Source organism: Sipha flava, unplaced genomic scaffold, assembly GCF_003268045.1.
Source record: "Sipha flava isolate LNK unplaced genomic scaffold, YSA_version1 23_pilon_pilon, whole genome shotgun sequence".
NCBI lineage: Eukaryota > Metazoa > Arthropoda > Insecta > Hemiptera > Aphididae > Sipha > Sipha flava.
In genome coordinates, this window is record NW_020272884.1 from 432,632 (window position 1) to 449,383 (window position 16,752).

General features: G+C 26.5%; 1 protein-coding gene across 3 annotated transcripts in view; it reads left to right on the top strand.

Annotated features, from left to right (window-relative positions):
- The first annotated feature begins 926 nt into the window (after nucleotides 1–926).
- LOC112684025 (receptor-type tyrosine-protein phosphatase N2) overlaps nucleotides 927–16,752 on the top strand; it is a 70,813-nt gene continuing 54,987 nt past the window's right edge. For all 3 annotated transcript variants that reach the window (XM_025555323.1, XM_025555324.1, XM_025555325.1), the window contains exon 1: nucleotides 927–1,052. The gene's annotated coding sequence lies outside the window, so the exon portion shown is untranslated. The remainder of the gene's footprint in view (nucleotides 1,053–16,752) is intronic.

Below are 16,752 nucleotides of genomic sequence, written 5' to 3' on the forward strand. Positions count from 1 at the left end.
CAGACTTTTTAGGGTACTTTTTTAATGCACTTTTTAGTGCATGCGTTTCAGTGTGGAAATAGCTAAACCAGATTTATACCAACGTTATATTCCTGTCCCGTCCTCCTACTGGTATACACACGTTTGGTGCGTGTATGCGTGTGTTAAATAAGATACGAAGCGTACGTAAGGTAATCTTTAATTTTACGACTTATAGCATTACAAATAATGCACCAACCATAATGACGATTTTGATTAAAGTAATAATAACAACAGCAATATGTGTATTATGATATACGAGTAATATATATATATATATAATAGTATTTATGTTATGCCGTTTCCGTCATTACTTAGGTAAAGACCTTTACCACCGCCGTGCACGTCGTCCGGAACGATGCTGAACATTGTGCGGCGGGGCAACAAGTGTCCTCCGGCTGATCGATACGCGGCGTTCGGCTGGTCCGCGCCGGAGCGCGGCGGGGATGTTCATTGATAATGTACCGGACACCCACGCGCGCGCAATGAACGTTCTGCGCCAGCGCGTTTGCTTCTCGACGGCAAAAAACATTTACTCGCTTTAATACACACACATGTATACGAACACTTTTACACACACACACACACACACATATATATATATATATATATATATATAAGAAAGCAATATGTATGTATATTGATATAACGTGTATATGTACCATGTACGTCACGTGACGTGCGAAAGTCCTTTTACAGCGGACGAGAAAAGAGGCGGCGGTGGCGGCGGCGGCGGCAAAGGATTTCTCGTGCGCGCGTATGTACGTGCGAGGGGGCGGAGCGGTGGCCGCCGGAGGAATGTAGTGCGCGTGACGGCCGACCGGTGGGGACGCCGGGAACGGCGGCGGTCGAGAGGCACGGAAAGCTCCGCCGCCACCGCTGCCGCCTACGCGCTGCGTGAGCCGAACAAAAACAAAACATTATCCAGTCGAACGTCGCACCCGGCCGCACGTACGTTTCGCCGTCGCAGTACTCGCGGGGACGTACGCCATGTAAAATTCCAGTAGCCGCGTTTATCGTCGAACATGTACCAGGTAAGCGATATCCATCGTTATTTCTTACCGCGGTGTACGGCGCGGCATGGTAACATTTGTTTTATAATTATATTACGATGACGGCGAATCGATCGCGGCGGTCTGAATCGGTCGGCCTCGACCGTGACAGTGTGAAGTCGCGTCGTTCGCGCTAGCCGAAGTTTACGGTCCGTACCATTTGTTCCCGCGCATCTTGACACTGTATCCGCTGCGTCGTGATAGCTCGATGAAGTAACGGTGATCAACGGGTGTCCCGGCCTCAGTCCTCCACCCCCACCACCATCCCGTAATCGTTTCTGGCGAGAAATGTGAGGTGGTATTTCGTACTACAGCGATCGCGTGATAATGTTTAGCGCCCCGTCTGCCATATGGTAGCCTATTGTGCGGCGGGACGGGGGAGAACATCGATCGTTTGCCGCTGGATTCTCCGGCACCGCTGGTCACCGATCGATTGGTTTAGCGTTTCGATCGTTTTTCTCGTCTTCCCCTTTCGCCCGTATATCACAGTACAATACCACAACGGGTGGGAGCGGTCTAACCGTATAATATATAATGTACTCACCAAACTTCACGCGGTCCAAAACGCTTTCGATGACTTTTTTCACACGATGAAAATAATGAACATCCGCATTTATTCATTCGCTGAAAATCGTTTTTACTAATTGTTCGTATCGGAAAATATATTTTTTTTTTTTTTACCATTTAACTGTACCACTGTATAACAACTATCGCACGCATAAAACCTGTCGCAGGCCGTACAGGGATAAGCGGTCAACACCGGTACCCGGTGTTTGGTAACACGTATTACTATTTTATTTGGTATTCGTATTTTGTCATCATCCGTCCGCCGGTCCGCTGCGCTCGGCGGTTTTCGAAATTTGCCTATCAGCCCCAACTCGACCGAGGTCGTTTTACACGTATAATCACACCGTACGGCCATATTGTCCCACGCGTCCAGTTGGCGTAATATAATAATCGTGTACGTCGTGCTCGACGACATTTTAGGCGTGCGTCTCGTGCATTTTTCGCTACACTCCGATCTCCTGATTCCCGTTTCCACAACGATATCACCGTGTTGGACGCATTACGAATTCATCCTGTCCGCTAGTCAATTTTCGATTTTCCATCTCACTTAAATGTCACAATCACCTGGATACAGTGTTCAACACGACCACCGCTGGCACGAAAAACGATGGCAGTGAGCGTATGCACTGTTCGAAATCTTCCTTGGTAACGTAGACCTTATTTTTTACGACGACCAACTGTTGACGGGCACCGTTCACGACTGCAGCACTCCTACTAGTATTCCTACTGCGTCCAACTGTTATAATATAGAGTAGAATGCATTCGAATCACGATATCTAATATGATTATTTTTTTTTCTTACGAATTTCCATTATTAGTATTATTAGCATTATCAGTATTGATTGTTTTGTCGATACTTATATTTGCAAATTATATTCACAGCGGAGCTTACTAGAGGAAATTGTGCGAATATGTACTCGTATTAGACATATTATGTAAGTGTAATAAATAGTATTATTGTTATAAAGTATTTTCATTATAGAACTATTCGATGTTTAAATATATCATTTGTCTTCGTTTTCACGAACTGTATTATGCAACGACAAAAATTAAAACACATTATGAATTGTGATGTTTTTTAAATTTTATTATATGTATTAGATGACACAAAATAATGTATTAAATTAAGAATTTATGATGAACCGTAACCGTTTTTTTTTTTAAAAAACTAAAAATTTTTTAATTTGTGGTTATCATTTAATTAATGAATCGTGTAAAATCTTTTGGAAAAAATATTTCAGCACGTAGTTCTCAATATTTTTTTTGTGGATGAATCTATTTGAGTGGTTCTCACTGAATTTTAAAAAATGTTAAATGACCTGCATTTAAGAATCGATACCATCTTAGATATTTTATTTTTCACTACAACAATTTAAACAATGAATTACATGCATTTATAGACATTTAATTAAATAATTAAACGATGTATTTGTTACTTTTAGTAAACTACTGACAACAAATTACTTTGAATCTTAATCCTTATATTTGTTTTTTTATTTATATTTAAGTTATGACCCAGTTAAGCTCATCAACCCACGTACAATACTAGTTAGTTCAACAACAGTCATTTCTTTATTATTATGGATTGGATATTACACGGTTATCGTATTATTCATGCTATTTACATTATAAATATTTTGTTGATAATTATTTATTAATGATATTTATTAAAAAAACAGATTTTTTAATAACCATTCATCAGTATTAAGTAATATCATACATTCATACATGACCGAGTTGTATCACGTCTTAAAGGCCAATGAGGGTGATTTGACAGTTTTGTTTGTTTAACTTATATTAATTTATAAATATGTTGTTTGTAATATCAAGTTAATTACTGAATACTATATTTTACAATTCTGCAAAATAATGGTACTATACCATATATATTTGGTATTTTTTCGTTTCGCTGTTATTATATTTTTAACATTATAATTTAAAATATACTCCTATTTTATAATAATATGAAGGTTTTATTTTTTTATTAATTGAAAATTACAATATATTAGTATGTTTTTGAATAATAGTTATTATAATTTTTTTTATTGATATAAATATAATGTTGGGCAATTTATATTTAGATAAATTTATTATAAACCATATAGATATGGAGTGTTATAAACTGCAATAAACTAACATATTAGTACTAAAATTTATAGTTATGTTCTTATAAAATATTTCTAGAATAAATGTAAATTAATGCTAGTCAAATTTCCTGATACTTTTTTCAGAAATTTATATCTTAAGAATTTGGAAAAGTATTTGGTTCTGAAAATATCCGTTTTGAATATATTATAAAGTAAAATTTGAATTTTTATTTAGTGGATTAAAATTATAACATTTTTGCAAAATTATATAAACTTATAATCATTTTAAGACTTTACCAATAAAATTATTATGTAAATGATGTTAATTAATAAGCTATTATTGGTCCAGCCGATAATGTTAATAATGTGTATTTATATGTAGTTAAAATGTACAATTAAAACTGTAAGGTTGTTTATTCTTCTTGTTGTTCTTGATAGATATTCTTTAAATTATTTTCTGTTGTTGAAACGAAAAGATATCAGCATACGTTTTATTGGAACAAAATTACAAATGTATTACCATGGTTTCAGATAACCGTTGAATATTTATTGATTTCATGGCTTAAATTTTAATACTTAGTAAGTTAAATTGAATAACAAGCGTTCTAGATTTATAGTATAATATTTTTATTTCCAAATATATTCTTATACCAACAACTAAAAAGTTTTATTTATTTCAAATTACTATGCAATATTTTTCTTCTTTTTTTAGTGGGTCGATAATCAATCTGTGTTGAACTCGTATTCTTGTCATTCTCGAAAGTTCCTATATTGACTTGTTTGTTTTTACAAGAATATATTACTACAACAAATGTGATCAATATTGTCACACACATATTGAACGTCGTGTTTCCTCCCTCATTATATTATTTGGGAAATATATTGTTTGAATTGCTTGAAGCCATATTTCAGCATCCCTACAAATTCGTTTACTCCCTTGATTTTTGAAATATTTCGATTTGATAATTGTAATCTCATATAGATACTGATATTTCTATACAAAATTATAAAATAAATATGTATATATGTGTTTTCCATTAACTAAGCCTATACTCGTACATTTTTTATCAATATTACGTCAATATATATATATTTGACTAACACGATTCAGATACTCATAGAATTAATTAGACGTATATGATATATATTTTAAAGGATTTTAGCATAATTTACCAACATGAGACAAACGTTTCTTAGTCAGCTAGAAAATCGTATTATCGTTACATGGTTATCTAGCCTGAGAATAGGTACTGAACATAAATTGTATTGTATTGGTTTACAAAATATTGAACGAAGATAATAGTTTCCAGTGATGGTTATTTACTACCACGTAGTTAATTTTTTTAAAAGTTTATTTATGGATAAAAATTTTATTATTACGTCATTACTCACGTATTATAAATAATCTATTTAGTTTTATTAATTTTTATACAAGACATAATTTATTCGCGAAAACCGGTATTTTTACTAATTAATATATAAAAATATTCTACCTATTTGTATCAGTACTTTTAAAATACAAGTTTTGAACTTATAACTAATAACTTATAACTTAATTTTAAGTTTAGCATAAGAAACTGATAGGCGATCGTAAAATTAATTTCATTTTCTGCCAAACTTAATATGTACCAAGCTATAAAATATACAGGTTATAAAATGAGAAAATTGATAAAAATTCAAGTGTGGGGTCTTCTAATGAAATGGGTTTGTACGTCAACAATTTTATGTAAATATTGTTTTAAAATCTGCTTATTTTAAAAATATATTTCTATGTAGACATTTTATAATTATTTTGTTTATTGCTGGTTATTTATTTATTTTTTTTTTCATATTGTCGCAATATTTAAATAAGTGGAAAAAGTATGTGGTCAAAATTAGTCTCATTAGAAACATAACCAAGGTTGTTATACTTAAAATATAATCTATATAATTACCCATAAAGTATTTAAATTTTAAAATATATGAGTGTTACTATTGTCAGAACCACTAGTTTTTAAAATAGTGACTTATCCAGTTTTTCTCAGGACCCGGACTAGGAAAATTCTTTTTTTTAAATATTTTACTGGTTTTTATGTATGGTATAAATTCATCATTGAATATTAATTACTTTATTCTAGACTAAGATAAATTACTATTGATTTTTATTTTAAAAGCGTGTTATAGTTGTATGGTTTATCGTATTATCAATTTTATAAGTCCATTTATCTCCGGTGATAATAAAAATTAGAAACTAAAACGATAGTTGAAATAACTAATTCGTAAAATATAGGTATAATAAATACATAAACAGTTTATTTTTTAACTTTTAACTTTTACTTGTTATTTTTAAACAATGTTTGTAAATAACAAACAAGTATGCATGAACAAGCATAGAACAAGTATGTATGAACATATAAAAACGAATAAAAATATTTATGTAAGCATTAATGTAACAATGAATTTACGTAAGCAAAATATCTACTATTGACTAGTTGATCAATTTAATGAAATATATGCGATCGAAATCTTCTACATTCTTAGCTTGTTGAGAAAAATGTGGTAATATAAAAAAGAATATATTATATTTTTAATTTTTTTTAATTTTTTTATAATAACAATTTTAATTAATAAAATATAATACATTATTTTCAACCATATGTAATATTTTGTTAAACAAATCTATAACTTATAAATTCCATCAGCTAATTCAGTTATATTTCATTTTGAAAAATATAATATACTTTTCTTAGTTCCTTTCAAGTAAATTGCTACATGCCGTGATACTCCAAGTAGTTCTACATTTGCTTTTGAATAAATACTTCCCATTGGACTTCGACTGAGATAAATGATTATCATTTAGTATGTTTTATTTAGTACCTACCGAATTATATTAGTAATTACTTACTGCTATACCTCCCATATAACGAAATATCAAGATATTTGAATACTTTAATATACATAGCTTTTTAAGTCATATTTTCTATAGTTTCTAATAACATTTACATTTTAAAGGCGGAAAATACTTATTTTTATTTTCTCGGGATTCGGCTTTGGATTTAACTTTCATATTTTGAAAGTTTTTAAAAGTTTTCCACTAGTTTATATTAAAAAATGGTTTTCAAATAATGTGTACTGTCCTGTGATAACGAAACCGTTTACGTAAAAGAAATGCGTCGTATTCTCAGAGATAGAATATATATATAAACTTTGAACAGCGTGGGCGTTAAAACATTACTCTGCAATAGGCCATTATGTTAACCTCTCTACCTACTTAATTTATTGTTAAGTTCTACACTCAAAGACTGGTTGAATAGGACCATGTCTATTATCTGTACAAAATGCCAGACATTTGTACACCAGTATATTTTCTTCAATAATAAATTGTGGTTAACCAAATATCGCAGTTAATCACTCGAAATGTTCTCAATTTAACTTAATTTGTTAGGAAATCATCATTCATGAATAATATAGATTAAAGTATAAAACCATTCATATAATACTAATTATTCATTACTTATACATACCTATAACACTAATAATGCTAATAACACAATTCTACTATTTCAATAATTTATTTTCTGTACAATTATTACTGTTAATTGTATTCATAATTCAATATATCTTTATTTTATATTAAAAAATTGTCGCCTGAAAAAATTAGGTTTTACATTACCTCACACTTTCAAATATATTTATTATAATGTTGTGTAAAGTGAGTAAGATATATGAGGATGAAAATCATTTTCTTGCATGTCAACGTATCATATAATATACTTTAAAATTTAAGTTTGAACTAGTATTGTCTTATGTACGTTTTAATATTGTAAAGATCTAATCAAGTGTATAACAGTATAAGACACTTTGATCTGTTCTTAATTTATATAATTATTACAGTTAAGATTATAATAGGATATCATACATAGTTTTCAAGAATTATATTTTTTTTTTAAATTTACATCAACTAAGAGTTTTTCAATATTCTAGAAAATTATGTTTTATTTATTTTTCCTAATGTATATTTATTTTTTAAATTATCATGTTTCGGAAATCCATCGTTGTTTCTTAAAAAAATCAACACAAGTGTCTTTCTTAAAAATTTCACGAGCCAAAGTGTTTCTCAGTTTTTACTTAGTATAAAAATAAAATTTGATGGCGTAAACAATGAAAATGTGGTACGATTATAGATTTTTTTAATGATAAATCTAAACAATAATAATAATAATAATAAAACTTTTACAGTGTATTTAGGAATTACATGAATGTTGAACTATACATTTTCCATTATCGCTTGTATATACAACTGTTATATGTATATGTTATACTGTATATGCAACTTATTTATATTGTGCAGCATTCATGGACAAAATACTAAAATTAATAATTATTTTTGATGAAATGTTTATTTTATCATTTTAATAACTGTACACAAGACTAACCCCAAAACTTAGCCTAAACAATCATACATAGCGTTGATATTTAGAAGATTCAGTTCTGTTTTTTTTTATTTTATTTTTTTGGTTTTAATATTTATAATACTGAAAAGTCAATTGTTTTCATATTATTTATATTTATTGTATCTTTATTTTTGATATTATTATTATTATTATTTATTTAGATTTATTATTTTAGTACTTCAATATTAACTATTTAAATACTTTTAGATAATTTAATCATGTAAGTACTGGACTTTAGATTTTTAGCATTTTAATAAAAATGCAAGTTTTATAATGAATTATTTAACTGTATATTATGATGAAGGTATAATGAAATTAATTAATTTTTTTGTACATAATAAAGTTTAATTAATTGTATTATTATATAGATCTATTTATATTTAATAAATATTTTAATGTGCACGTAGTTGAAAAACAAAAAAATGCCCAACACCCAAAATCTATATTATATTTCATACGATTATATACTTATGTATTTGTATCATGTATTTTGTAAAAAAAATTGTTTGTGTCCTATTAGTTGTATTATAAATTTTATATGCATATTGTATATTAAATGTAATTATTTTCCATGTTGTTAATGCTATCTGTGTAATACTCTTAAAATAAATACATACTACTGAACCAATCTATATTTACAAGAGTATTTCAAGTAATTTTTTCGTGTAATATTATAAAACAAGACAAAACATATGTGTAACATACCAAACGTTAGCGTAGAAGAAACAATTTATTAGCGGTGTACACATAGTTAATTATGACTGCATAAATAATTTTAAACATACCCGCATGTACAAGTAATATAACATTAGTAATATCACAAAAATTAATTTTAATACGTAATTATCGAATATTATCTGTTTTTATTATATTATACTTTGTTCTAAAATCGCTTAGTGCTCACCATTCACAAAATTTTATTTTTAAAACTTCAACTCTGAACTAAGTATGTTTAAAATAAAATATTTCTTACAACTAACTATTTGTTTTATACCCAATATGATAATATAATGCTATGCAAATACATGCACGTCATAATGAAATAAGTTTATGTACATAATGTTTTCAGAAAATTTTTTTAAATTTTACATTTTAAGGTTTTTTCATGTTGATTACCTATTTGTGTATGTTTCAAGTTGCGGAAACCGAGTAAAATACTTTATTATGTCAACGCTATGGTCCAATAAATATTTTAACATTTATTAAAATATTTTGTGATTGGGTGTGAAAAGAAATAATATTTATATTCTTATTTATGAACTGCCTAACGTCGCTAATGAAAAACTATAAAAATGTTTTTTAGATTGTAAAATGTCAAGAGATATTGTTCTAGCCTGCGCGCTGTTTTCAATTGGGAAAAATGTAAATAACATTCCGTTTTATTTAATTTCACTATTTAAAAAAAAAATGCTCCAAATTCTTTGTAATTTTATAAAAATGAATCGTTAAAATCTTTTTAAAAGTATAAAAAAAAAATTCAACTTTTAAATGACCAATATTAAAACAGTAAAAATTTTAATAAATATTATTTGGTTCCCAAAGCTAAAACTACTACCTTAAAACACAAAGAGTGTTTTTTTCTTTTAAATAGTCTTAAAATGAAATTCTAACCTGACAGTTTACTTGCAGTTTCAAATTGACTCAATACAAAAGCACGAGTGGTTCCAGAACTTCTATTCATGATTGCGTGTTTACGAATTGTATTCAAAATGACTACCACGTACTTTAAATGAAACTTTAATTACAATTTAATAAAATTAATAAAAAAATTAATTTTACATTATTAATTTATATCGATTATATTTGATAATTGTTCAGATTTAAATATGATTATCGTTATTATTTTTAATTTAGTGTATTTATATCTTTTAATATCTTCAAATAATTTTTTTTAAGTAAACTGTTGTAATATAAACATACTAAAAACTGCTTCATATAAATAAAATAAATGTGTTATAATCTTTTATGTGGTTAACTAGTTTTTATTTTATATCCATTATAGTTTAAGTGTTATTGAAGGTCTGAGAACATTTTATTATTTTACGTCCTTTTAAATGAAACGCATTTTGCTTTAAGGGTGAAATCAATAATTATTTTTTTGTTTATATTATTATTATTAAATGAATAACAGATATTATTTATAGATATCATTAATATTTAAGTTTTAGTCAAATTAAACAAGTGCTTGTTTTATCTGTAGATTGTTCGAATATCATAGCGTAGTACACCCAGAATATGATTTTAACTGTAAAGTTTTAACTTTATATTTTTAAGGAGTTTTCTGAGGGTTAGAATTAAAAGTTTTCTGACTTACTGAGAGCTTACTACTTAAAATAACTAAAGAATCCAAGTAATTAAATTATAATAAATAGGTCACAATTACATGAAATATTAGTAATTCATTTCAAACTATATTTTTACAAGATACTGTATTCGCAAAGACTATAGTTTGGATACATAACTCATAGTCTTTGTTTTTATTTTAATTTTACTAATTTCATTAAGATTTCAGTTGACAGTTAGTAACCTATGTGTAGTAAAATTTCATCTACAATGCAGTATACATAAATCAAATTGAAATACTTGGTTAAAGTTAACTTAATGTTATGTAACACAATACAATATATATATATCATGTTCAGTATTTTGTCTCTATACTTATATATATAATCTATACAACAAATATAGTTATAACAAGGTCATCAAATTTATATTTCCGTATAGTTTTCTTATTTTTTTTCTGTTTGTTATTATTTTCTATGTCAAGTTTATCACATTCTGTTATCTTGATCTAATATATACATTATATATTACATTAGCAGAGTCCCGGTGTTCATATTGTGTACCATTTTTAGAAGAAAAAAACCATAATTTTATTAACGGCGTTTCTTCTGGCATAATACGAGTAATGTATAGATATGCGTGTGCACCTGTACAAACATTAATTGTGCACGCACGCTATCTCACCTGGCAGCAATAATACCATAATGTCATGAGCTGTACAATATAATGTGAAATGTACTACCGTGAAAATACTCGGAGAAATATGACTGAAATTGAGAGGAGTATTGATTTTAAAAGTTTAAAGGAAACAAAATATAATATTTGTGTGTTATAATATACACGTAGGCGTACATCAGTGCAATATAAACAAATTAAAATATGTCTTACATGGCTTCGAGTTCAGATATGCCGTTGCTCTACGATCTACATTTGGATACATTTTCAAATGCGTTAATGTGTATTCGAATTTTTAAAATTTGATTCGTATTATGGAAACACATTTTGATACGTCATTGAATAACGTTTCAAATAATATGGTATACGCTAATACAATAATATTTTAGTTCATTGTGTGATTTGAGGAGTATTTTCCCTATTATAAATTGGAGTGTACAATATTCTGATTATATGATAGACATATACAACTACAAGACTTGAATAAAATACAAATGATTTGTATTTGGTATATTTTGTATATTCTCGGCGATCCTATAGTAATCATAATATATGATGTAATAATAATTAATGGTTTTATTTCAATACACTGATAGAACTTTATAATAATTTATAAATATAGTTATCTTTTTAGGTTCATTTTATAAACTATATTGTTGAATGTTTATAAGTGGTATACAATTCTCGAATACTCCATTAGCATTTCACGCGAAAAAGTTTTTAAAACTAAATAATTAAAAATAAGTACATCGATAATATTTTGGTTACTTAGTATTTATATAAAATTTATATTGAATATGTTTAATATATACATTATGATTTTATAATATATATATATATATATATATATATATATATATATATATATATATTGGTCTAAGATTGTATCAAAATTGAATTAAGTAGAACAATACACGAATATAATATTATAAATGCATCTTCAAAGAACATATACGTACCTATATAATTATTTGAACATTTACAAAGAAATGTAAATTTTTATTTATGTATAAAAGTTATCTTTTATTAATAATTCAGTACCAACAATAATCGTATCCGTATCGTATCCTGAAAATATATGTTATATAATATATAACATATATTTTCAGGATATTATACACCAGATATATATATATGTATATTATGCACCAATGAATTTGATTCATGATATTTAAAATTGATTTACCTAAATAATAAATTATATTTTTGATTATCAATATTTAATAACTTTTTTCAGATAATAACAAAGGACCTTTTTATATTTTACAATAACCAAAACTCTTGAAATATATTATTTTTTTTGATATGTATCATACCTATCAAATACCTACCGGGTATTTTTCAGCGAGGAAAAAATATTCTTACATATTAAAAGTTCTCATGAAAATACGAAATTGCATTACAATATTTTTCGATTAATATTTTAATGACTCCTAAAAGGAGTATAAGTAATTTTTATCTAAAGTATATTTAAATTTTTTTTAAATAATATATTTTTGGTATGATGTTTTTTTTTAATAATTATAATGTAATTACTATTTACACTGGAATAAGTAAACTCTATTATAATAGTTTTTCATTTTTGTTATTTATGCTTTTGAACTATGTGTTCCTGCCATGTATTATTATTTTAATTTTATAAGTCAGCTATAAATAAATACATACTTATTAAAATAAAAATTTACCAGAAATAAGTTATCAAACTACACATAATTTGAGTAAAATAATACTTACTTTTGAATTTATGTGAGGTACAACTATAAATGTTTCAGGAGTAACGTGATCGTATACTTAATAGTATACTATTACTGTTTAAAGTTGATCCTTTTATACATCTGACTCCAGTTGTAAATTAGCAAATGTACCATTAGTGTTGTATGTCATGATCTCTGCTAATAAGTTTACAAACAATAATAATAAGATGTAAACGATTATTTGTTTAACATACGAATAATCCTATGTATGACGTAGATTGTACGTTTTCACTTTTTTTTTTGTAATTTTTTCTATTGTGAAACAATACATAGTGTTTGTAATTAATATTTAACTTATGTTTATTATTAATTAGACATTATTACCATCAGTGTAACAACAAAATAACTACTAAATATTTTCTCTGAAAATGGTACCTTTTACAATTTTGTCCACTATACATAATAATTAAAATATCTACGTATTTATATGTACAAAGAAATAATAAAACAACAGCTTTTACATCGAGATATTTATTTTGTGACTAAAATTAAACTTTTCATATACATTTTTTTTTCTTTTTGATTTACCCAATTCTAATAGAAATTATACAAAATAACGTCAGTACTATTTTCACAGAAATTGTTATATTCAAACTTGAAATAAATCTAAAATACAAAATTATACATTATTCAAAGTTCGTTTTTATGTATGATAAATAATATGTACCAATGATACATTTAGTATGCTTTACTCGTATTTTCAGCATCATATGCTAATCTAAAATTAAATAAGTTTAGATAATATAGTTGATATAATACAACAATGGCATAAAATTAACATTTTGTAGCAATTAATGGTAATACCATTATAACTGTTAACTCATAATATCAAAACAGAATTGCTGTTACTTATAAAAATAGTTTTAATTAAGTTTCGTTCGTATTTCTATAAATTAATCTCTTACTTATCCAACTTATGGCTTTCTTAATTGGTATAAAATCGTTTTTTAGCCAAGTACAACTTTTTTAACACAAGTCATTTTTTTTTTTTTTTTTTTTTTTTTTTTTAATCTCAACTACGTGCACAATAAAATGTAATAAAAAAATTATTTTAATAGGGATTTATTTTCTTTATTTTAAATTTATAGGTAAGTACTCGAAAAAATTAACTATAAAGAATATTGAGTTATAATTTAGATATTTTTATGTTAATATATTTATTTTTATTTTAATTTTATATTAAATAATATATCGGTACCATTACCGATTTAGTAGACGAATTGGAATAGGAGAGAATAGCAGAAAGAATAGGGAGGGTTAAAGATTAAAAACGGAAAACTAAAGTACAAGTATTTGGGTGCGAATTTTTGTGTGTGCCAGAGACCAGATGATGTGAAGCGATTTGTTTTAAAATACTTGAATAGTACGAATTCATTAAGGTTTACGAATAAATTTCGTAAAAGCTTAACACCAAACATTTCTATACTCATACCCAAATAGGTCTTGAATGATATTTGTACATAAGAAAGTTAGTTTGAATTTAATTGAAAATTGTTATTTGCTATGGGACATAAGAGCTGTTTAGTGCTTTACATATGGATTTGAGATGAAAGTGTTAAATTAGTTTTTTATGAAATATTATTCATTCGTACTTGATTTGTAAACATATTATAATGGGTTATTCTAGGGAATAAAGTTGGAGTATGTTTTTTTTTCGTAACTTGAAAGGCATAATTATAGTTTTATCAGCATTTATTTTTATTCTACAGTTTTATGACCGTTTGTTAACTATATAAAGACGAAGTTCAAGAACATTAGTGGCTGTGATAGGATTATGTTACGCTAAAATTGTTCGATCATCCTTATGTGTAGTTAGTGGTGAAATTTGTTTTAGAAATATCTGTTGTACATGTTAAAGATATCAGGTTAGCAATTTCCTATTTTTATAATATAAAAATTTAAAAAACCTGAGAAATTAAACTAGAATTTCTTAGTATATGTTTATTATAAAATCAGGAAAATACTACTTTTTTATATTTTCAAAAATAATTTTGATTATGTATAATTATAATTGTCAAATGGCTATGTACATCAAAACTGTCTAAATTTAACAACTAGAGAATTGTAATTAATGTTTTTAAATATTTATTAGTTTATTATATTATAATAAGTATATATGATGCGACAAAGCTAATTAAGTATTGAAACTTGTATTAATATTTTAAGACTAGATTATTTAGGATAAATGAGAAAATAATAGATACCACAAATATTACAATGGTAAGTGCTATTTTTCGGTATTTTTGTGATCGAGAATGCTACTGTTATCATTCATAATATTTTTTTTATTTTGTTAATGAAACTAATTTTTGAACCCAATAATTAATTTTTAATAATATTAGTAACCTATTTTTAATTTAGCATGAATCAACCTAGTTTATATGAAAAAGTCTTACAGCTATTTAATCTCATTCAAAATAATATACTACACTAAGTGTAACCATTATTAATTATTGTAATGAACACTAGTTCAATTTTAATACTATAGATTATGAAATGCCTTTTAATACCTTCTTGGAACAACTAAGTATTAAATAAATCTCCCGAATGACAAATTCACTACATCTATCAACAATGATTTATTACCGAGTATTAATGTTAATTTATGTATAATATACGATGTATTATAAATTACAGTAAAATTACTTTTACCATGGTTTTTAATAGTCTTTTTTTTTGTGTAATTTTGGATCTCGAAATGAAATATATAGTCCATGAAATACTTACACGTTTTTGTATTTTTTAAACACTTGAACGTAATCATGATTGAAACTTATATGTGCTATGTACGAATACAGTAGTTATATACTACAATACAATGTATTCAATATTATGTAATGATTATTTTCAATTAAAAATGGAATATTATTCTTCCACATTAATTTGTACACCTATATAAATATAATTAAAAGAATTATTTATCTTTGGTGTTTTGTGTTTTTGATAAAAGGTAATTTAATTAACTGAGAATAAAGTACTTTGATATTATATTACTGAGTCAGGCTTAATAAAATTGCACTTTTAACAATTTTAGAAACACCATGAATTCTTTTAAAACGTTAGTATAGAAACCCGTAGGGTCAACTATAAAATCTTTATAATATCTGTTTTATAAACCACGGATACATTTTGAAATTTTTATTTTACTTTTCGCTTTTTTAATTTAAAAGATATTAAAAAAAATAAATATTAAAAATGAAGGTACTATAAATTTATCGAATAAGCAACTATATTTTTTATGATTAGTTATCATATTTCGTAATCCACCGAAACTACAAAAAACTTTTCTGTCATGTAGAATTTAATAATATTTCATAGTTTAATATTTTCAGTCAATTGCATTTATTTTCAATTAATACTATTTCATTTTTTTTAGCATAAAGTTTGATATCAGTCCCCCCTTAAAGTATTCACTACCAGATATTATACACTTATTCATACAAGCCATATTTTGAAGCAATACTGAAAGTCTTCAACTTTAAATTGATTGAGTTGATTCACCGTATTTGTTTTTATTATTTCGGAGTTTTCAAATTGTTGTCATTGGATGTAAATTTTAATTAAAAATGCTCGTTTTTAAGTTTTCAAGTATAAAAAATATTACCAAAATGTATCAAATAATTATATGCACTTTAGAGACATAATTTTTTTATATCAAGTAATAATTCTTCATAGAAAACTAGATGGTAAAAGGGATCGAGGCCGTCCGAAAACTTCATTTGTCAAACAAATGATCTACGAGGCAGAAATAACAATTTACACCAAACTGAAAAGGCTAGCCGAGAACAAATAAGAGTGGAGAGTGTATATCCAATTGCAAAATCAACTTAAAATGTTGAATGCCAAAAATAAGAAGACAAATATATATAAATATGTATAATTT